Here is a 22,811-nt window from a genome sequence, read left to right on the forward strand (position 1 = left end):
TAAAGTTCAATCTATTTATATATCTCTATATATCTATATGTATACACACATACAGTATATATGTATTAGGAGTTAAGTTTTGCAATCAGTAAGATATACTTTATACTGAAAGTAAACATTTTTTATGACAGTGCAAAGGCAAAAGTGTCAGATTAACTAAGCAACTAATAACTTGGGTGGATGTTAGTATGGGTGTATATGTGAGTATGCTTGCAAGAAATCTGGAACTGGATATGGGATGAAGAGATGGGTGAATATTTCATCACAACACCTAAAACAATTGTTTACTGAGCTAATAAATCATGTCAGCACTTTTTTTTTTTTTTTTTTAAATTAAGAGTAGTAGGGCTCAGAACAGCCTTTGGAGATCTACCCTAATGACTAGATTCTCATGAAACTGAAATGAGACATCTTCAAAGTATTAAAATGCTGATAATCTTTTCATGGCTTAGGCAGTTTTGGATAATAATATTCACATCTGCTTGTACATTTGAAACAAAAGAAAATAATTCATTTCTCCGATTCTCGCCATTTAACTCATACTCAATAGCTAAAAGCAAATAATCAATCAGCAATGAAACACATCTTTATCATACTGGCTATAGCAGAAAACTATAACAATTTTAATAACTAATTAAGAATAATGTTCCACAATTATGGATGGCCTTTCTTTATTCCTTATTCATACGCTTTATCTCTGTCTGTAAACATAAAACATGAACTAAATTGCTTTTTCATTCCAGTGAAATGCAAGCTCATACACTAAAAGTTTATTTGTAAAAAGTTGTATCACACAGTTAACACAGAGGATTTGAGTCAAAACAGAAGCTGTTTCTTTCTGACATCTTGTAGCAAGAAGTGTTCCAACTTCTAGCAAATCAATCGGAGTTCTTTTTTCCCTCCCAAAGGCAAATCTCTAAACACACGTTGATATTTTGGCCATAAAAGTAGTAATTAATTTTTATATAGTTTGTATATGTACTCTTGCTGACTTAGGTGGTTTTTAATTGTTTAAATCGACTGAATTTTAGAAAAAGAAGTAGAAATCTAAATGGAACAGCAGTGTTTCTAATTTTAGTTCTGCCTGTCAAATTTTGAAAAGACCTACTGTACCTGAACATTCAAGCTGAGAAACATTTAAGAGTCAAAACAGCATAAAGCATCTGCCAGCCGTTGCTTGTCAATGCTCATTTCTATGGAAAAAAATAATTCATGAACTACTTCTCAGCAGACTTCATTCTTCAGTCTTAACATTTTCCACATTTGTACTCTGTTTTTGTCAAATTAGTATCATTCTATATTAATTAGGGCAGAGGTCATTGTGTAATACATAATTGTATCCCAGATAGTCTCAGTTTTCAATATGGTCTACAAAATGATATGCTCTGCAACTTCTGAAACTACAATGGTGTTGTCTATCACCTCATCAGGTGCACTCTGACACAGTATTTAATACTACAACATTAACTGCAAGGTGTAAATTTGAGAAGTGGGTACAAAAGTGTACTTCACTGGATGATTTGTTGACTAGCGAAAGGATTTATAAGATAAAACTACTTTGGAAAAAGAACATATCACTCATTTGTGTGTATTTTAGTGGCTGAGATGATTGTGTAACCCAAACACATGCCTTAAGGCATTCACTTTTTTCGCATACTTAAGGATTTGAGCTATGAATTGCAAGGAGCTAGAACAAACACACTTAAGTAAATAAATAAAACACAATTGTGAAAATCATGCTCTTTTGATTAACATAGTAAAATAACCTTCTTCTACTGTGTGCATTATTAGTCCAGGAACTGCCCACCATGGGCACAACATATAGAAGATCAAAATACTTACTTAAAAACTTGTGCTGCCCAATATTAAATGAACATATTTAGCTGCATAACTGGATATGTGGAAACATAGATGTTTTTGAGATCCAGGAGACTGGGTTAAAATTCTAGTACTATAAATGCCTATTTGGAGTTTGCAGGGTCTTCTATCAGTTTTGGTTCTCCTTCCATTTACCCAAGACGTGTATTTTAGGTTACTGTGTACTTTGGAATGTACAATAAGTACTACATATAAGAGGGGTGTATGAGGGAATGAGGAGCAGAGAGAGGTGGCCTGACTGGTCTATGTGAGCGAGGGTTATGGCTTTATATGCATCTTTAACATTGTAGTAAACAAGATCAAACATATTTTCAACAATCACTGGACACTTCAAATTTAGGAAAACATTTAGGAAGTACCAACTTCACATTTGCCTGATAAAAATCCCCTGCTAGGACGTGAAAGCCATTGGGGTTAGCCTGCTGGTGTTTGTCTATGGCATTTAGCAGGAGATTGAGAGCTATACTAACATTGGGTGGTATATAGACAACAGTGATAATTACAACTGCCAACTCTCTCCAAAAAAAAGAATGGTTGGCATTTAACTGAAAAAAACTCTAGGTCAGGAGAACAATATGTCGAGCTGTGGACTGACACCTCATCTGAAATTTATTAGTCCCTTGTTTTTGGTCCCAGCAAAACCTATCAATCTCCTACAAATCAGTATAGGGTTAAGTGAACCAAACAGTGGATGAAATGAATGAATAGATTAGTGATTTAGGTATGTGAAAAAAATTCTGTGTTAGAGGAACAAAAAAGCTCCCTAAACCTTTTTTTTTCCTTTTTGCAACTTTTTTGGAACTTTTTGCACCATTTGTTTATTTGTTTGTTGTGTTCTACATATATGTCTGCACTGGAGGAGCTGCTTTAAATCTCATTGTACATGTGTATAGTGACAATAAAAAGCATTCTATTCTAATCAAAGATTTTATTGAATCCATTTCCCTATACCTATTTCATGTTATGGACTGAAAAACAAAAAGAATCTTGAAGTGATTTTAAGTATACTAATATTTATGTCATTTACCAAAAACAAAATAACTTGAAATAGTTGCTCTTCAATTAAAAATAAGTAGATTAGTACTGTACAATCTAGGTGACTGCATTCTGTGAAAATTCTGTGAAAACTATGGTCTTGGAGAATTTCTAAGTTTTACTTCACGCAGAGATACATAGATACATGAAACAAATTAGCATAGTGTGGTGAAGAGTAGGACTCAAGGGACCTGATAGTGTTTGGGAGAGCAGGATTTGTGAGCTCTGTTGGACTGAATGGCCCATTCATGTCAAAATAGTTGAAATGTTCTAATACACATTAAAAGAAGCAAGGCCTAACTATGTTGTCTGTTTTTTTTTTTGTTTCTTCCTGTAGGCAGAGATAACTCATTTTACACTGCTTTTCACTTTATCTTAATATCCATGAAAGGTTATGCTGGGTTATTTTACTAATTGTAATCTAATGGCTAAAGCTTCTTACTAAGAAAAAAATTACATGCGATTGTAACAAAACCTTTTGTTGGATTCTTCTAAGAGAATATTTGTTTTAATGTTTTTTTTTTTTGTAATGTTGGAAATAAATGTATTCTTGTAAACAAAACAGAGTATTTCACATGGAATAATTCCAATCAAATATTAAACTGTTCTGATTACAATTAAGATAAATTAAAAATACTTTTCTATTGTCTACTAGGAATGGTGTCTATGGGGACAGACATTTGGCTTACAATAATCTTTTGAAATAAAACCTTATTAAGAATGTTAACGGGTGTTGAAATGAAATAATACCCGAACAGATATTTGTTATTCTTGGCATCTTTACCCCGATGGAAAAACCTGGCACACCACTCATTTATACATTTTTGACTCAAATGACACACTGTCCTAAAAATAATCAACTGAAGGTTGCAGATACCGTATGTAATTGTGAGACTGGTGAGTATATCTTCACAATTAAATTACATCACTAATGTACATTTCTTTCCATCAGCGATATTAGTGTTATACATTAAAAAATGATTACTTGTTATCTAGCATGTATCATTTATATTAAAGTAATCTTTTATTAGAAGTAAGAGGATGATGATAGAACACAAAACTGGGGTCTAAAACACCCCAAACAATACTCTTCTATTTGCTATCATTCACTCATATACTGTACATCAGAACTGAGATAAGAATTTGTCCACTCATATATGTCACTCTACAAAAAGAGCAGATAAACAACTTTCAGCTGATCACCTGTGGATGGTATCACCTGTATAATAAAAGAAGGCCCTTTGCCTTGCCACGCATTTTTAATTGAATACCTCCTTTGTCATTCACCTTTAGAAAGACTGTAGAAATGCAGTTGTCTTTGTAGATGGTACACTGCAGTACACCATATTAGTTAATTATGGGACTCTGCTCTTGTACAATCAGAACATGCAGTACTTGTTCATTACTTGATCAGCATTTTAGCAATTTTTAGAAGTGTGAAAGAAGACCAGTCTTTGATTGTGATGTACTGTGCCAATACAGAAGAAAACACTTTAAATCTAATTAAAACACCATGTTAAATGTTACTGTTTTTAAGAAAATGGGGGAAAAAAAATCAGTGTAACTTGTAACGTGAATTGTACAGGGTATATAATATATTGTTATGTGGAACACATACATTTCATGAGTGTTCCATGTCTACATCAATCTGTGTAAATGTTGGATGACAGGAAATGCGAGGCAAGAAATGTTGAACATATACCTAGAACAGAAACTTTCTTCATGTTCTACTAATAATTGGCAAAATGCAGTTGTTAAGTGTACAATGTGTGGAGACTGAAGTCCAAATATCAAAAACACTTTCAAAAAAGGCACAGATATAACAAAACAAATGTGCCTTTTTCTAGAATTTAACCAAAGTAAAAGAAATTGGGATTGGGTATGACACACACACATATACGTTCGCTTGGTTGGCGCAGAGGTAAGAACTGTTGTCTCCAGGCTGAGAAGTCGTGGGTTCGATCCTGGGTCCTTCACACATTAACTGTTTTGAGTAGTGAGTGGCTATTATTATTACTATTATAGAATAAAAACATACATCTATAATAATAAAAGGCAAAGCCCTCACTGACTGACTGACTGACTCACTGACTCACTCATCACTAATTCTCCAACTTCCCGTGTAGGTGGAAGGCTGAAATTTGGCAGGCTCATTCCTTACAGCTTACTTACAAAAGTTAGGCAGGTTTCATTTCGAAATTCAAAGCGTAATGGTCATAACTGGAACATATTTTTTGTCCATACACTGTAATGGAGGAGGCGGAGTCACGTATCGCGTCATCACACCTCCTACGTAATCACGTGAACTAAAAACAAGGAAGAGATTTACAGCACGAGTCACACGCGGGAACGAAGGTAAATGACGTTAATTTTTGACTGTCTTTTAATACTGTGTAAGCAAACATATTAACACATGTGCAATTAAACGTGTGCATTTACGGGGTGATTTCTCAGGCTTAAAAGCTCACCTTTTATCAAACGCGGGAACAAAGGTAACTGACGTTGTTCACTGTCTTTTAATACTGTGTAACCATACATATTAACACATGTGCAATTAAACGTGTGCATTTACGGGCTGATTTCTCAGGCTTAAAAGCTCGCCTTTTACTAAAAAGGTAAATGCAAAACTATTTTCAATCAGTTTATTGAAACGCTCCCGTTAAGGATTGCAATAACATATTCACGAGATAAAAGAACGAAGTAGGGGGAAATGGAGGAAGAGCCGCGAACAGCTAAGAGCAAAAAATTAATTAAACAATTGAGAACGGAGCGAGTTAAGCATACAAGCATGTTCATAAGGGAAAGAAAGCACGGTGTAAAACGTAAGTTTAAATTAAGTTAATAGAAACGCTCCCGCTGCGGATTGCAATAACATATTCGCGAGATAAAAGTTTAATGAGAACAAACGAGGTATAAACGAACCACACGCCGTGGCGCAACGTTAGGGGCAACAGTTTCAACCATTCTATGATCTGCTTCTCGCAACTGAAAGACGGCACATGGCGGATGTTAGCCGACTTGCTGACCGCAACGTTAGGGGCTTCAAGTATGGCGCTGACGCCACATCTCAGTGCCAACACTTTGCAGACTGTACTTAAAAGACACGCCCTCCTCACTGGACACTTAAAAACACCAATCAAACTAACGATGACATCAAGTATTACCCAATCAAAAGTAGGAAAGGAGGCATCTTCATAAAATGCGTGTGGGATGATTTGCATGAGACGCTGCTTTAAAAAAAAAAAATGATAAAAAAAATACGGGATAAATCCCGTCCAGTATTGATTCAAAACGGGACGCGCAATTTCATTCTCAAACGCGGCACGATTCCGTATTTTAAAGGACGGGTGGCAACCCTACAGTGCCAGGTAACCACCCATACAATCACATTGTGATTCAGACTAGGAATGCAATGAATGTAATTACCCCGATCTACATACAAGGCGAAAGTCTTGCAACATTCAAAGATGATGGTTTGGGATAAGTACACCATACAACATAAAACAGCTTATGAAGCCTTGAACCGAAAAAAGCAAGATCTCAGAGATCGTAAAAAAAAAAATAGGAGGTAATGTCGTTTTACTCGCTGTAGATTTTAGTCAAACATTACCAGTTATTCCACAAGGGAGACCAGCAGATCAACTCAACGCGTGTTTAAAATCCATGCTTCTCCCACACTCGGTTATATGTCGCGTGTTCTCGGGTAGGTGCACCAAAAAATGTATACATTTAAGCATGTAATGGGCAAACAAAAAATGAGGTATACCCGAAGGCACTGCAGTAGTACTTAATGTAACTTTACTTCTTAAATGTTAATGTTTTACTGTTTAATAATTTATACGCTTCTTATATGTTGTTCAAATTCTTTTATCAAAATACCACTGACAGCGCAATGCACGATAACATGGAGTGAATACACCATACGCATCCGCCCACGGCTGCCCTGCTGTGCGCAGATAGCAGTTGATTCTACAATAAAATAAAATAAAGATAAAAAGACTAAAACAATCATCACCCATAAAGCGGATAGTAGACGTGACGTACTATATGTGTACCACATTTCAAGTGTATAGGTGAAACGGTTTGCGAGCTACAGGTCATTTAAAATCCTGGACAGACACACAAATTGCCACGGTAGCAAATTACAGAAGAAGATTTTACTGTTTAATAATTTATATTTATATGAAATGTGCGTCTTATATATTACTTCATATTCTCATATGATAATGATGTTAATGTTTATATTGATTTCTGTGTTATTAAAACTGCATGTATGTGTGTATATGTATATATATATATATATATATACTAGCAAAATACCCGCGCTTCGCAGCGGAGAAGTAGTGTGTTAAAGAGGTTATGAAAAAAAAAGGAAACATTTTAAAAATAACGTAACATGATTGTCAATGAAAGCCCGTTTCACTCAGTAAGTCTTATGTGTGTGTTTATGTATGTGTGTATATATATGTAGATGTGTATATGTAGATATGTATATATATGTATATGTATATAAATGTTTATGTGTGTGTGTATATTATATATATATATATATATATATATATATATATATATATATAAAAGACAGCAACAGTTATAACAATGACAACACAATTACATTGACAATCATGTTACGTTATTTTTAAAATGTTTCCTTTTTTTTTTCATAACCTCTTTAACACACTACTTCTCCGCTGCGAAGCGCGGGTATTTTGCTAGTTTGATATATTTGAGTCTGTAACAGCCGGTATAAATTTATGGTACTTGTAAAAGTTAGCATTTTGTTTTATTATTCACTTTTATTCTCTCAGTCACATTCACACTCTCCCCAATCTGACACTGTTAGTTTCCAAATAAAGACGTGCTATAACAGAGGTAAACTCAGATGAGGATGAGGGTTCTACATCTGAGAAAGAGAACAGAAGCACTCCCCACAAGAAACGTCCACTCACACATAAGAACAACGCAGCTGCGCCAGGCATAAAGGCGAAAGATGGCACAGTTTGGATGCAGCAAGAGGTTGAGCATCATCATGCCAGTGAATGTGCTGTCCTGACTTAGAAACACTTTTTGTTAACTGTAGGCCCTTTTACTCACCGTGGGAGTTTTACTCATTTATACTGTTTTGCCTGAACATTTACAAAATGTTGGTGTCCACAACTCACATTTTGCATTTAAACATAACAAAAAATATTTAGTTCACCTGCAAGTGCATTTTGTATGTCTGTTTGCATTTTCTAGTGTATCTCACACTATTGAATTAAAACATGAATGCTGTCAAAACAATGCAATTACAAATACACAGATATTACTTATTCATTTGTCATTTTGTTACATGTCACTGTTTCACTTCACAAGAGTATTCACATGTCCAGTTGCATATGTGATGTGTTTTTTAGTTAGTCAGATGACTGGCACTGCATGGAGTCAACAACAGAGCTAGCTAGCGAATGAGAGAACAATTGAATTCAACTTTGTTTGATATTTAAAATAAAAGTGTTACTTAGGTCTTGATGAGTTTGAGTCCGGATATTCTCTTAAGTGTATGCCACATTGAAAAGACAGATTGCAATTCAGATTGTGGATCGTGATTTTGTGTTAAAAGGATCGTGATATGATTTTTTAGAAAGATCGCACAACCCTAATTTGACTAATGAAGTTTTCAAATTTATGTAGGATTCAATAACCCTTTGGAGAGCTACTTGGAAAGGGGTTGCGAGCTACCGGTAGTTTGCGAGCAACGTGTTGGGAGACCCCTGCTCTATACATATCGTAGCAAGTGGCTATAAATATTAAAAAATTAGCATGACCTTGAATGTTAAACATGTGAAGTGTATTATGGATACTCTAACAAAGAAGAAGAACTGAAAACAAATAGAATTACAGATAGAATGCAGTATATTTTATTGCAAATAACCAAAAGAATGAAAAAGGTGAAAAAATACTTTTTTTTTGTTCAGATGGAAGGTATTTAGGTTTAATGGTCACACTTCATCAGAATTAATAAAATGCATAAAAAGCAAGTTTATTTATTTTGTTCTTGTATTTCATGTCATGTTAATTAGATGAAACTTGACAAAAAATGTTAAGAGGTTCTTCAAAGAAAGCATTCATCTAATTGCTTTAAACAATCAAGGATAAGGAACAAAAATAGAACAGGGAAAGAAATTTTCAATAACTACAGTGATAAACTGCTTCTGCAGCACTCTAAAATCTGGCAACCACTCTCGTCTAACATAATATATTCACAAAAAAAGAATCACATGTCTACAAATTTTGATAGGACAATTAATTTATTTAAATATCTGAGTCAGTATTGTATTTTTAAAGGTGGTGTGCATATACAATGATTTTCTCTACAATTGTAAAGCTAATATGAATGTGAAAAAAAGTGTTAAATTAGCTTTGATTCATTTTTCACATATTTTAGAATATTTTTTTTATAATGGAATCACACATGGATCGGTTCATTAGCTGTATTTTAACGGGTCTCCACACCCCCCAATGAGATTTATTTTATTATAACAAGTGTCTGTTTTGTTTAGTCCTTTCACAGACTAAATTTATCAGACACAACCTAGGTATGTGCCTTCCACTTCTTGTAGTATCTGATATGAAGACCAAAGCCAATCAATTCAGAAAAGTAGGTCAGTATGAAGAAATATTTATGGAGGACTCAGCATAAGGTCAGTCTTCCAAGGTTACAATGCTGTAAAAGCAAGGAAGCAAAAAATGTGCTCAGCTCACATCTAAAAAAATGAATTAAAAAAAGGATATAGATGTATTCCATATATTAAAAAAGTGATAATTCTTTACTATGAGGATGAAAATAATTAATTTAAAACTACAGTGTGACCAGGAGGTTATATTATAAAACCCACTGACATAAATAGCAGATTATTTTTCATTCATACCAAAGGGTAAAATGATTACTGCTCATATTAATAAAATATCCTGTCATGTAATTTAATTTTATTCTACTAGGAGACAATTTTAAAAAAATACATTGGATCATGCAAAAATGATAAATGAACAAATAAATACAATCAACAATTTAGGTATCATTAGAGAGAAAAGAGTTGAAAGAGTGGGCCTGATCCAGCACAGTTAACCTACTTACAATGCACCCAAGGTCGTCTTTTTCCCTGTAATTTGACTAGACAGATAGGCCATCTAGCACAAATGACAACCTGCACAATGAACTTGTTTTACAGTTTTTGAAAGGTTCATTGGATGAATGTCCAAAAAGAAAGAGTTGAACCTAGTTGCAGAACCCACAGATCCTGTCTTCTACTGTAGTGGTTCCCAAACCGAGTCCTTGGTAACCACTGCAGGGTTTTGTTGCAACAGACATCTCTTTTTAATTGGACTCCTAGCCCAATTAAGTTAGATTCATTTCCCAATTAGGGAGTCAATTTAGAACTTACAAAACTAAGTTTGGACATTTTATAAATATAAAAAAATAAAATATACCACAGAGTTAAATTACAGGTCTGCAGGACTGTAATAAGACCAGCTATGTTATATGGGTTGGACACGGTTGCACTGACCAAAAAACAAGAGACAGAGCTGGAGGTGGCAGAGTTAAAGATGCTAAGACTTCCATTGGGTGTGACGAGGATGGATAGGATTAGGAACAAGTACTTTAGAGGTTCAGCTCAGGTTGGACGGTTTGAAGACAAAGTCAGAGAGTTGAGATTGTGTTGGTTTGGACATGTGCAAAGGAGAGATGCTGGGTATATTGGGAAAAGGATGTTAACGATAGAGCTGCCAGGGAAGAGGAAAAGAGGAAGGCCTAAGAGAAGGTTTATGGATGTGGTGAGAGAGGACATGCAGATGATGGGTGTAACAGAACAAGAAGCAGAAGACTAGAAGATATGGAAAAAGATGATCTGCTGTGGCAACCCCTAACGGGAGCAGCTGAAAGACTTTCTAACAATATCTTTATCCTGATTTCCCAGGTGTTTTGGTTATTTAATCCATTATGTACTAAGTAGTGGGTCTGACCCCGACAGTCTCAGCCTTTCATCATTTACTGCTGTTTGCATCAGGTGACTGCTCTGCTTGTTTTTAATTGTCATTATTAGGATACAATGAAGTCTGCAAACTACACAGGAAAAGGGCAAAATAAAAGGAAAACAACAGAAACAGTTAAGTACTTAAAACTACAGCAAAAACAGAAATATCTCTAAATGTCTTACAAACGTAAATATCACACTGCTGTGGTTGTCGAAACGCAAAAAAGATAAGAAAATTGGCCAGCTAATGAAATAAGATCAGTTATCACCGATTGTGAATCTGGTTGGACAAAAATCTACAACCACAGAGTTCTGGAGGGCACAGGTGCAGGTTTTTGTTCCAACCATTTTCTCAACCATTCAGTTATTTTCCCCGTAATTGATCTGGTTTAATTAGCTGGGCTTTTTATCTTGCTTTACTCTGCAAACAGCAGTAGTACAAACTTAATATTCAAAACAAATTTAGTGATATTCTTATGTTTGCAGTAGCTTCAAGTTCTTAACTTTCTTTGAGTCATTTTCTTATTAATTATTTTTTTCTGTGAAGTTTGCTTCCTTAAGCTGTAGCTTAATAATTACAACTAACAAGGATAGGAGTAGACAAGTGGGAAAATAACACAGATTTCTGAAAGACTGTAGCTACTTCAATGTCAGATGCACTATTCTGATCATTAGAAAATAATGTCTTAAATAACCAGAACACCTTGAAAAGCAGAATGAAAATCAAAACAATGGTGATTATAAGAATATTAAAATATGGATAAAAAATAATGTTAAATTATGTCCAAATAACATACACAGATATATATAGTAATACACACAAATTCTTCACAAATTCACACAATAAAGTTTTGAAATTTCTGGAGTCAATCCTTTTATCATTCAGTGTCACTTGTACTGATGTCTATTTCATTTATTGTTGTCATTATTAAGCTAAATTTAATAGAATAAACTTCATAGAAAAAGGTTAATAGGGGAAAAAAGAGAGATAAGAACTTGAAACTATGGCAAAAATATGAATATTTCTAAATTTCTATTGAATGTAAATCTCACTCTATTGCTACTTTTTAAAATGCTTAATAAGAGAAAAAAAACACCAGTTAATTAAACAATGAGATTAAAACTAAAATTATTTAGAGATTGTGAAACTGCATTCATAGAGGTCAAAAGACCAAGTTCCTCAGAATTCAAAATGGATCTTTCATAGATGACGGCAACATAAGAAAGATCATGAACTCAGTAGCTGCTTGCTCCTCAAGCCTGGTTTGTATCTGTAGCTTTCTCTTGCCCAAGACAACAGTTGTAATTTTTATCTCTTCACAAGGGTTCACTGTCTCAATTAATCAGTCATAATCTGTCAACTGCTTATTTATAATCTCTTTGTTTATAAAGTATAAACAGTGTTTGTCACTGTTCCCCATAGAGAGAGATTAATTTTAATTATCCTTGGCAACTTATTTTCTGACTTTGCAATTCTGATATTATTTATTTTGATCTGCAGGCTGAGTGGTGGCTCTGAGGCTATGGATCTGTGCTGGTATCTAGAAGGTTGCTGGTTCAAATCCCAATATCACCAGAAGGAAACCTACTTTGTTGGGCCCTTGAGCAAGGCCCTTAACCTGAAAATTGCTCCAGGGGAGAGGTATGGTGGCTGACCCTTTGCTCTGAACCTCAAAGGTCATGTGAAAAAACAACTTCCTATAGAGGAACACCCTTTAACTATGTTTATATATAGATTTAGTAAATTTAAAGTTTTAGGTATGAAAGCAGCATGAATTAATCTTGATAAACAACCAACACAAAGGCAAAATAAAGCTTAGATAAAGTACACTTAGAGTTAACACTGTTATTTAAAATGGACTCACAAACAAATGAAAAGCTAAATAGCAAATAACATGCTATTAGCTTGCAATAAAGCAATTTTTTAAACTTCTTTCTCAATGTGATCCCCTTCTGGCATGCTAAAATATAATACCATCCCCATCACAGTAAACCAGGGGAAGTGGGGCATTATTCATTGTCTAGATGATTTTGTGTCACCTAAAACTTTGTATTGGCAGTTTTTATCTGATCATGTGCATTGCCTTCCCTTTAAATTACTCAGAGATTTTGTTACGTTTAACATCCAAGTCAACATCTTTTACTAACTAATAAGAAACAAGACCAATTACATTCACATCTATTTTAAAATGGTAGCAGAAACATTATGGACTGTTTGATAACACATAAAAGAACACAAAATGACAGATTACAATGGTTAACCTTGCTTCATCAAAGTTCCCGATTACACAGTTAAAATATTATCCTAGCCACTGTGGTGTGGATGTTGCATTTTCCCTCTGTATGTATCTGAGGATTTTTGAAGTACTCCTGTTTCCTTCCTTATCCCAAACACACACATTTTAGGATGACTGGAAAATATAAACAGGCCTGGAGTGAATGTGTGTGGATAGGCTGTGATATCTCATCCGGGCTGATTGCTGCCTTGGATAACTGCAGGTAAACTTCTGAATACTCTCAACCATAAAACAGAATAAAGTAGGTTCACTAAGGGGATAATTGGCAGACAGATTAAATGTTGCACAATCATTTAGTCACATTTCAAATTTCATGTCAATGTAATGCAACAAATACAGTTTATGTAACTTTCACAGAATTCCTGAACTTGAAATTTAAATTGTAATCTTGAAGACAAAACCAGGTACATCTTACATAATCTTTATTACCAGCAATTATTTTAGTTTTCCTCATAGAGGCCATTAGTGGAGCTTAACTTTTTTATTATTGATTTTTATTTAAAGAAAACAACATTCCATAAAATCAAGTCAAAATAAAAAAAAAAACAAAACAGAATTCATCCCCTGCCTGAGAGAAAGACAGGAGAGCCAACAGCATGAGCAAATCTTTAAAAACAAGAAAAGAGAATATCCTTTCCTCTCATATAAACACTTATTTTAAGATTTAATTAAATTTTGCCATATTTTAAAAAAGTTTTTTAACAGATCTTTTAAGTGAGAATTAATTTTTTTCCAATTTCAACTAGTATAGAACATTAGCTACCAACTGACTTATAACAGGTGGGCTGGGATTCCAGTTGAGCAAGATAAGTCTCTATGCTAGTAGTGTAGTAAAGGCAATTATATTCAATTTGTCCTTCTCCACTTGAAGCTCATCTGGGAGTACACAGCTGTTAAAGGTTTAGGAGTGATTGTGACACCAAGGCTGTCTGATAGGCATTCAAAGATTTTTGTCCAGAATGATGCTAATTTGATACATGCCCAAAATATGTGGCCCAATTAGGTGAGCGCTAGATAGCAATGTTCACAGGTTGAATCTTCTCCTTCTCTTCTCAATTTTAAGCAAGATAATTGTGCTTGATAAAAGGTTTTAAGTTGAATATTAGAATGCTTTGTGTATATAGAGCTGGAGTGTATTGTGCATGGCTGCCTTCCATTCATTTTCTGAAATGTTAAGTGAAAGATCCTTTCCCCATTGTACCCTGGGATCTTTGAAAAGAAGAGACTTTAAAATGTTTTAATATATTACTGAGATGCTGTCCCAGTCTTTAAGACTGATCAGTATTCCCTCTGGAATAGAAACAAGTGGGAGGTGAGGAAAATTGGGCAGGCTCCTTTTTGCAGTTTCTGATTTGAAAGTAGTGGAAAAATTGCATTGAAGGAAACTTAAATTTGCAGTGTAATTGTTCTTAAGATAAAGACATTATCTATGTTCAGTTTTCTAAGTGTTTTAATTCCGGGTGATTTCCAAGCATTAAATACTGTGTAGGTTTGAGACAGGTGAGACAGAAAAAAGCTTCTCCACTATCTACATTGGTTCCATATTCTGATTGATTGATGGACAATTGTATTATTGGTATATTGACAACAATTTGTATTTGCTGGGGTACAAAGCAGGGCATATAAAGAAGTACAGAAAGATTTTATTTCTATTCCAGGCTTGTGTATATTCGTCAATTTGTGTCAATGTCAAGGTTTTTATAGATTGTATATTTGCTGCCCAGTAATAAAAGTTAGGTAGTGCCATGCCACCTTCTGCTTCAGGTCATTGTAGAGGCACCCTTTGGAGGTGTGGATGTTTTGAATTCCAAATAAATGTGGTTATATTTGAATCTAATTTCTTAAAGAACAATTTGTTAATTGAAAAAGAAGCTTAGGAAGAATTTTCACCTAGATAGTATTGATTCTCCCAGTTAAACTAAGATGGAGGGTAGACCATTTGTTCCCATCTTGTTTAATTTTATCCATACAGATAGCAACATTTTTTGAAAAAGATCTTTACATTTTTTTGATGTTTACTCCTAAGTATTTAAACTGACCTGCCAAAAGGGAAGGTTTCTGGTCTAATATTCTAATAATATATTGTAATAATATATATAGTGATATTTTCTGTTCAAGTCCTTCTCTGGTAATCCCCCTTTATCTCTGATTTCAATGGCAACTGCAAACAGCAATACAGGGGACATTCTTGTCAAGTACCACATTCTAGTTTGAAGTAATGCTGTTAATACACACAGAAGCTTCTGTACTGGTGTAAAGCAGTTGGATCCATGCACATATGTATGATTTTATGGGCGAGTATATTACATTTAACACATGTCAGAGATTAGAAGCTAAGGGTTTGCTTTTAATAAAATCGGTTTAGCTTACTCTTATTCTATGTTAGTGTAGTCTTATTTTAATTCTTACTTTGTCTTTTTTTTTCTTTTATCTTCATTATGTAAAGCACTTTGAGCTATATTATTTGTATGAAAATGTGCTATATAAATAAATGTTGTTGTTGTTGTTGTTGATATTACAGAACGAAGCACTTTCTCAGTCTTTCTAGCTAGAACTTTGGAGAGTAAGTGAAATTGGTCTATATGATGCACATTGTAATAAGTCCTTATTTTTCTTTGGTAAGACAGTAATCAATGCATGGTCGAATTTTGTTGTCTCTAACTTCTATAAATGTTGCTAATAGTAGTGGAGTTAACTTATTTGAATACTTTTTATAAAATTACAATGGGTAGACATCAGGACCTGCTGCTTTCCCTCAATGGAGTTAGTTTATAACATCTAGTAATTCTGAGAGTGTCAGAGGTTTATTCAGTTGCTCTGTACTAAGAGTATCTAGCTGTGGTATTTGTAATGCATCAAAAACTCATTAGATTACGACTTAACTTCTTTAAACTGAGAAGAACATAAGGACTTCTAGTTCTCTCTAAATATGTGGGTTAAATTTTTATTGTCAATGATTTTATCTCCATCTGTGTTGGCAATTTTTGTTATTGCATTGTGAACTACCTGCTTATGGATTTGTTGAGCTAAGATCTTATTAGCCTTCTTTCAATGTCCATAGCAATGTCGTCATGATTTAAAGCTGTTCCATTTCTTTTGTTGTCAAAAGGTTAAATTCTGATCGCAAAACCTGACTTTTCCTAAAAAGTGCATCATTTGGAGACCTGGCGTATTCTTGAGTCTATTCTGGTCATTTTGCTGATTAACTCTGACCCCTTCAAAGTTTACAATTTATTTTTGTGGTAGAGATATGAAATAATCTGTCTTCTTAAAAATGCCTTCAGAGTTTCCCATAGTATTCCTACAGAGAGTGCTGAGGATGTATTTATCATTATCAGCTTACAGTTCTCATCTGCTAATGACAGGGGCTTAACACTAGAATCCCTGAAGCCTACGAAAAACACTTGTAATCCTGGCCTTCTTTAAATCCGTTCACACCTATCCATCATCGTCTTTTGTTTTGTAAATGTATCGATCAGCACAAGCAGCAAGCAGCCTGCTATATCCCATCACCCCCATACCCTCCCCCTATCGCCAGAGCTCATCTCGGGCAAAAAGTTCTCCCAGCTCAAGTCTTCTTTATCTGCATGTGAGGTCCTGTGAGTTGCATAGGGTAAATAATATATAATTATTTGGAACACATGCATTTCATGTGTGTTCCGTGTCTACACCAATTGGATGACAGGAAATTCAAGAAACACAAGAAATGTTGAACAGAGACCTAAAATAGAAACTTTTTAGATAGATAGATACTTTATTAATCCCAAGGGGAAATTCACATACTCCAGCAGCAGCATACGGATACAAAAAAAAAAAAATATTAAAGATTGATAACAATGCAGGTAAAAACAGACAATAACTTTGTATAATGTTAATGTTTACCCCCCCCCCCACCCAGGTGGAATTGAAGAGTCGCATAGTTTGGGGGAGGAACGATCTTCTCAGTCTGTCAGTGGAGCAGGACAGTGACAGCAGTCTGTCGCTGAAGTTGCTCTTCTGTCTGGAGATGACACTGTTTAGTGGATGCAGTGGATTCTCCATAACTGATAGGAGCCTGCTAATCGCCCGTCGCTCTACCACAGATTTCAAGCTGTCCAGCTCCATGCCAACAATAGAGCCTTCCTTCCTCACCAGCAATATCCGAACATTGCCTTTACATCGTTATGACAATATTTGTCATAACATTGCTTGGGAAAGATGGATTGCCTATATAATCACTATGGAACAATATTTTATTTTTGGGTAAAAACAAAAGGCCATGTTGCCAAAATGGGAAAGTACTGCTGCTCTATATACATCACCATATGTACAGAAAGCAAAAGAAGTGATTTGCAACATATACACAGTATCAAGACATTATCTTTTGCATCCATGGGAGCTTCTGTTGATACTCCCCCAGGACTTTGTGCCTATGTGTTCACAGTTTGTAATCAGGTTTGCCTTGACATTGACAGACTACCCACCCTTTCAATCCTCTTTTATTTGATTTATGTATTTACAATAGTATATACAATGCACATAAAAAACAATGACAGATATAAAACCAATCACTGTTTTTAGAAAGAAATAACTCTGAGTTTGGTACAGTTTTGAAACTACAAAACATAACATTCTCATATGTGCTTAATCCAGTTCATGGTAATTTGTGTGCTTGTTCCCACAGCATTAGCAGTAAGGCATGTACTAACTATGGATAGGGTAAAAATCAATCGCAGGACCCAAGTCTTACATGGGACCAATTATAAACTAACTTAATGTATATGACTTTGAAATGTGGTAACAAAAAATCCTTGATTGTGAACCTGTGAGATACTAGGGGGACTCAAGCCATTTACTAAATACCACTAAACTTGTTTGTCAAAAAAGATCTTCAGTTCAGAGCTTCATTTAGCCACAACACCTAACAGCATGCCATGCTATTCTGTAAACTAACATGGCTAAACCATTCTTACTATACCTTATCTGCAACTTTTAAAATTTTCAAAAAAAAAAAAAAAATGTATTACAACCCATTTATCCATTTCTTATTGAACCTGCTTAAGTCAGGTGATGGTTGCTGAGACTGAACCCTATTAAACACAGACATTTTTTAATTTTCCAGCTTAAAAAAACTTCCAAGAAGATAAAAAAAAAAAGAGGTTGTAGTAATCAAGTTACATTTTATTTGCCTTTGCATACTGTGTGAAATTGGACCCTTGGTAACAAGACAATAGAAACCTTATTAGCATCATCCAGGATTCTGCTACAATTAATGTGGTAGTTTTACAAGACTACAAATGACTGTGTATCACAGATAATTGGGATCTCCATTAATTCTGCTATTTCCTAAATTTACCTATCCATTACAGACTGTAAAAATTGTAACTGACTGAAATAAAATTGTAAACAAATTTTAAAAAAATAATGCTTATATATACAGAATGTTATGTACATACACACACTATATTTTATATACAGTGTATCACATATGTACATACACACACACTATATTATATATATATATACCGGTATATATATATATATATATATATATATATATATATATATATCACATATATATACACATATAAATACACACACACATATATACATATATATATATATATATATATATATATATATATATATATATATATACATATATATATACACATATAAATACACACACATATATTATATATATATATATATATATATATATATATATATATATATATATATATATATATATATATATATATATATACATATACAGTATATAAAAAACAAAATTTTTTGATTAATCATTATGAACTGCTTAAACTGTAATCAGCAAAATCATTTAGCCTGTAATTAAAAATAAGCTTTAATTTCATATCTCACTAGAGAAAGGTTTCCGCAAGAAAATAATTGTTTGAAAAATGTCATACATAGTAAGTACAAATGCAGTAAATAACTGTATATATTATAGATCTCATACAACTGCAGTAAACTAAACTGATTAATATAACCTTTCACTTTCAGACAGTTCAAATTATTCTCATTTAAATTGTTTTACAATTAACTCATGAATTAGAAAAAAGGACCATAAGAGCTACAAAGAAATTTCATTGTGACAATGAGCCAGAAATAATATTTGACAGTATTAAGCACCAAGCAGAAAGCAGCCTTCATTAGGGCATCAGGCCATCACAGGGCACAATTACTTACACTCCCTCATTCCTTTATACTGGGCAAGCTAAGAGTCCTCAATAAACTTGACATTCATGTCTTTCAAATGTGCAAGGAAAACTGAAGTTATTGGGGGTTGCATAGAAATTCCACACAGTGAGGGACCGGATCAGGTTTTAAAACCCATTTCTTAGAGCTATGAAGCAACAGTAATACTTTTTAAATGCTACATTGAATGCTACTTAATGTACTATTTTCCTAAACTACAAAGATGCATGTAGTTTACCCCCTTTAGCTTAATGTTCACATTAATTATAGACCAGAGCATATTCTGCAAACAGGAAGACCACAACTACAATTATAAGAATAAAAATTAAATAAATTACTGAATGGATTTGAGCTTATGGTTAAAGGATTCCTATCCATGGCAGTAAGGCCTTGTTCACAAAGTGGGAGTTAGAGAAGATCCTGAGATTACCCAAGAAATCACAGCAGTAATTTTACGAATGTTGCAGCAGATCATGGTAGTGAAGGTGTAAATTTACCAGTCTATATACCCGTCTTCACCTGTGGTCACAGACTCTTGGTATTTAGTGAATGTATAAGATCACAAGTGTATATGAAATAAGGTTTCTATGCAGGGATTCTGGGTGCACCCTTCTATGAGAACTAAGGAGATTGAGAAGAGGAATTTGCAGTGGATTATATATGTAAAATTGGGGTGCCTTCTTGGCATACTGGACAGTTTACATCTGTATTATCCAGGGAGATGCTGGGTATTAACCAGGAAGGTCTGAAGAAATTTGCTAGACATGGAGAAACCTGGCCCACTCAGCTTGCGTATGTCAGGAAAGAGAAAAAATGCCTACCCCCCACGAAAAATCACTATTCATGGTCTGAACTACTCTAGGAATTTCTGAAGGCTTGCAAAACGTGTTTTTCTCAGTTTCTCTCTGCGTTTCTGGCGGGACCACAGGTTGAGCCACTCGGTGGTTGTTTCAGAGCCGTATGTGGCCCACAGGCCGCCATTTCAATAGGCTGGATATAGGCTGTATATAAATCTGAAGGTTCAACCAGTTATCTTATCAACAAGCCAGCCATCACATACACCACCCATCACATACACCACCATTAGCAAGTCGGCTTCCAATACTATTTTACCTCAAAATTAAATTTTGGTTGATTCAGGCAACTGAGGCACAACATTTGTCAGTCTCATGTAGGCATTACAGGTGGCTTATTTGTTTATGAAATGTCACTGCTTATGGCTAACAAAACCATCTTCATTCTCGCTAGGTGCCCTTATTGCAATATGAGTGCAGTCAATTGCTCCAATTACATTAGGAGAACTGAACACTGCTGCAAATTGTCTTTATATGTTGGTAAAAACATGTTCTGTTTAATGTATGCACATTCATACCATATGGCCATACAGAAACCTGAATGTTGAGCCTTATCAGTCAGTGACTGTCCTTCAGCACAGCAAGCATGATGGAGATGAAGGCTGGCTGAGATATTCCTGACCTTTTAGCCAGTTTCCTGAGAAATAACAAGTAGCTGATATAAACTGACAAAAAAAAAAGTTCTTCAGTGACAACAACACAACATTGGCCCTCTTAAGAGGGAATTAAAATAGTCTGTACCTTACATTTGCAGTTTAATATGTCACGTCAATGGATATTTTAATAATGGTTCAATTATATTAATTATCATATGTACGAGCCATCATTTATTTGGTTTGGCTACATTTCCCTACTTGATCAAATGGTGTTGACATTTCCCAGTTTCTGAAACATGTTGTGTATGCATGGGTCAGAATTGCTTTAAATATATGCCCATCAACTTTTCTTTTATAGCACCTGACTTTTACATGTAAACTTGCATATGAACATTGTGTGTCTCTTTTTTCTGCATATGCTAAGTTTTATAAACCTCGAAATCAGGAAAACAAAATGATTATGATAGTGGCATTATGGGTAGGAGCCACCAAGCAGAATAGTGACACACAAGTAGAAGTCTCACTTGAGGTTGATAAAATCTCTATACCCAAAGGTCTGATGTAAAAGGTATTTATAATGTTTTATACAACAATAGGCTTTTACGCGAGACAGTGAGTGAAAATAACGGTGATTTAAATCACTTAAATTTTTAGCTTGATAGAATTTCCATCCATCCTCTTCCGCTTATCCCAGATCGGGTCGCGGGGACTGCAGCTTGAGCAGAGATGCCCAGACTTCCCTCTCCCTGGCCACTTCTTCTAGCTCTTCCGGGAGAATCCTGAGGCGTTCCCAAGCCAGCCAGAAGACATAGTCCCTCCAGCGTGTCCTGGGTCTTCCCCGGGGCCTCCTCCTGGTTAGACGTGCCCGGAACACCTCACCAAAGAGGCGTCCAGGAGGCATCCTGATCAGATGCCCGGGCCACCTCATCTGACTCTCTCTCTACTCTGAGCCTCTCCCGGATGACTGAGCTTCTCACCCTATCTTTAAGGGAAAGCCCAGACAACACTGTGGAGGAAACTCATTTCAGCCACTTGTATTCGCGATCTCGTTCTTTCGGTCACTACCCATAACTCATGACCATAGGTGAGGGTAGGAGCATAGATCAACTGGTAAATTGAGAGCTTTGGCTTACGGCTCAGCTCCTTTTTCACCACGACAGACCGATGCAGAGCTCTCATCACTGCGGACGCTGCACTGATCCGCCTGTCGATCTCACACTCCATTCTTCAAGACCCCAAGATACTTGAACTCCTCCACTTGGGGCAGGATCTCGCTCCCAACCCTAAGAGGGCACTCCACCCTTTTCCAGTTGAGGACCATGGTCTCAGATTTGGAGATGCTGATTCCCATCCCAGCCGCTTTACACTCAGCTGCAAACTGATCCAGAGAGAGCTGAAGATCACGGCCTGATGAAGCAAACAGGACAACATTATCTGCAAAAAGCAGTGACCCAATCCTGAGCCTGCCAAACCACACCCCCTCAATGCCCTGGCTGCGCCTAGAAATTCTGTCCATAAAAGTTATGAACAGAATCAGTGACAAAGGGCAGCCTTGGCGGAGTCCAACTCTTCCTGGAAACGGATTCGACTTACTGCCGGCAATGCGGACCAAGCTCTGACACCGATTGTACAGGGACCGAACAGCCCTTATCAGGGGGTCCGGTACCCCATACTCTCGGAGTACCCTCCACAGGATTCCCCAAGGGACACGGTTGAATGCCTTTTCCAAGTCCACAAAACACATGTAGACTGGTTGGGCAAACGCCCGTGCACCCTCCAGGACCCTGCTAAGGGTGTAGAGCTGGTCCACTGTTCCACGACCAGGACGAAAACCACACTGTTCCTCCTGAATCCGAGGACGGACCCTCCTCTCTAGGACCCCCCGAATAGACTTTTCCAGAGAGGCTGAGGAGTGTGATCCTTCTGTAGTTGGAACAC

At 35.5% G+C, this 22,811-nt stretch overlaps 1 protein-coding gene across 4 annotated transcripts in view; it reads right to left on the reverse strand.

Moving 5' to 3' along the window:
• Positions 1 to 22,811, reverse strand: part of utrn (utrophin) — a 552,956-nt gene that overhangs the window by 142,184 nt on the left and 387,961 nt on the right. The gene's annotated exons all lie outside the window — the stretch shown is intronic.

Source organism: Erpetoichthys calabaricus, chromosome 3, assembly GCF_900747795.2.
Source record: "Erpetoichthys calabaricus chromosome 3, fErpCal1.3, whole genome shotgun sequence".
NCBI lineage: Eukaryota > Metazoa > Chordata > Cladistia > Polypteriformes > Polypteridae > Erpetoichthys > Erpetoichthys calabaricus.